General features: G+C 30.1%; 1 pseudogene; it reads right to left on the reverse strand.

Annotated features, from left to right (window-relative positions):
• Positions 1-1,171: 1,171 nt before the first annotated feature.
• Positions 1,172-1,303, reverse strand: LOC124887476 (annotated as a pseudogene).
• Between the last annotated feature and the right edge of the window lie 1,109 nt (positions 1,304-2,412).

Raw genomic sequence — 2,412 nt, forward strand, 5'->3', positions numbered from 1 at the left:
AATTTTACAAAATTTAATCAAAGCAAGTAAACTCCGACTTCATCAAAGTTAAGGGGCTTTATTTTCCTTTACTCTTTATAGTCCTATTTCATTGATTTCACAAGTACGTAGTTTTCCTTAAGAAAGAATTCAGAAATTAGAAACAAAAAGGAGCAAAAAAGAATGACAATGGATAAAGTAAGTAGCAAATATTATGATCAGTAAAAATGACATGAAATCTATAACAAACAATTCACTCTATCTATAAATGCTAAATCTCTAGCACAGTGATATTATTGATTTACAACCTACAAATTCACATATTTATTCCAGGGATGAATAGTTTTATGCTTTTTCAATATCTCCATATTGTTGTATTAGTTGTATTCCATGTTTTCCATCCATAGTTTAAATATATTCGTATCAAAAAAAAATAAGTCACAAGAGTTACATACAGTTTTGGATGAATCGAGCTAGAATAATTCATAGACTTACCAGATACAGTTCATGAAAGGACTGCTAAAAGTGAATCCAAAAAGCATTCTAGGTTGAGTCTCATACTCCCTGATAGAATCCAGAAGCTCCTCTAAAATAGACCAGTAATACTTGGGTAGCCCTCTCAAGTATATGTGCCAGTGGAAGATATAAGATATAACTATCAAAATTAGATAATAGTTTTAGAAAAAACTACAGTTTCTGTAAAAATCTTTAACTAATGATAAGAAATGTTTAGATCCTGAATTTTCAATAAAAAAGTGATCCATACTGATATTTGACGCTAGTACTCGTACCAGCAACATTTATAATTAGGTTTGCATGGGTCGAAACAATACCCTATTAGTTTTAAAGAAATACATTTTTCTTCTAAAACGTAATAATATTTAGAATTGAGTAGATAATAATCTGATGTACCTTTGGGGTCCCAGTTGTACGACACATATAGCATAGCATAGCAACAACCTTAGGTTTTGAAATGAAAAATAGTTTACGATTACTGAGACCTTAAAATAAAATCATTCACTAATACTATGAAACATCAACAATCAAGTAGTAAAGCACAAATACAGTAGATAGATGCATAAACTATCTTGCAAAATTACATAAACAAGATAATAGTTTAGAGTGTATTTATCTGAACACTTATTTGTGAAGTACTATATCAAGAACTAAGCTCTAAGTGAGGGCATTAGTAATAGATTTTTGTGCTATTTTTTGTGATTTGTCCTTTTTTCTTATGAAGAGCTTTGGAAATAGATTTCAACTAGCAGTAGATGCACATCAATTAGAACCTCACTAGTTGCGTCATTGCCCCAAGCGCAAAGATAAAATAATCAAAGAGGATTATGATTAAAAACTCATTAACTAAAAACCCGACATATAAGAAATGAAGCTATTAGAATCTGTAAGCAATGAAGAGTTTCTTCATCAGTAAGCAGTGGCCGATAAGCCCTTTTCAATGTCATTATATACATGATTTGAAATTATTTATACAATACAAAACATATAGAAACGAAATTGAAACTAATACAATAGAAAATAGAGAATATTGAAATCAATCAAACGAAATTTAGTAAAAACAAAATTTAAATCAAGTAAGTAGTAGAAACAAAATTAAAAACATACGAAATTGAGCAAGCACATAGATTAGGGAACCAAATAATCGAAATTGAAATAAAAAATTAAGGATATCATACCTGATTGCTGTTATAGTAGCTGTAATAGTAGCTGCTTTGGAACGTCGATAAAAATTAAAGAGCAGACGCGATGGAACGACAATGGAAATTAATGAGAAGACGCAATGAAACAGTGATAAAAATCAACATAGTAGACGCACACAATTTGTGAAAATTAAAATTAGGGTAAACTTTCTATGAATATGTAACGTTATTTCTCTATTTTTCAAGATACAGACTAGTTTTTTGTTTTAATTTTATAAAAAGTATGACATTTTGGCCACATTTTTTATTAATTAAATAATCAAAACATTTTTTTATTAAAATTTTAAAATTTCCGCTCAAGGTTCAAATTATAAATAGGGACCAGTTAATAATTTTTTAGGACCATATTTTATCCCTTCACAATAAAATGTACAATTAGGGACCGGAATATAATCTCATCCCAATCAGTATACTTTTAGAGATGAAATTATTAACTCGACCCTAAATGTTGGTATTAGACAGACTATTTTGTTGTAGTGAAAAAACAGGAACATATACTTGGAGTTCGTATCCTCTTCTGCTTCCCTAGTAGCTTCTTCGACCTTGTGGTTCCTCCATAGAGCCTTTATTAAAGCTACATACTTGGTCCGCAATCGATGAGAATATCGATCCAAAATCACAACTGGGACCTTCTCATAAGACAATGAATCTAAAATACCAATTTTCTTGATAGGCATAGCCGATGAAGGATCACCTACGCACTTTCTCAACATAG

The sequence above is a fragment of the Capsicum annuum genome, chromosome 9 (assembly GCF_002878395.1).
Source record: "Capsicum annuum cultivar UCD-10X-F1 chromosome 9, UCD10Xv1.1, whole genome shotgun sequence".
Classification (NCBI taxonomy): Eukaryota; Viridiplantae; Streptophyta; class Magnoliopsida; order Solanales; family Solanaceae; genus Capsicum; species Capsicum annuum.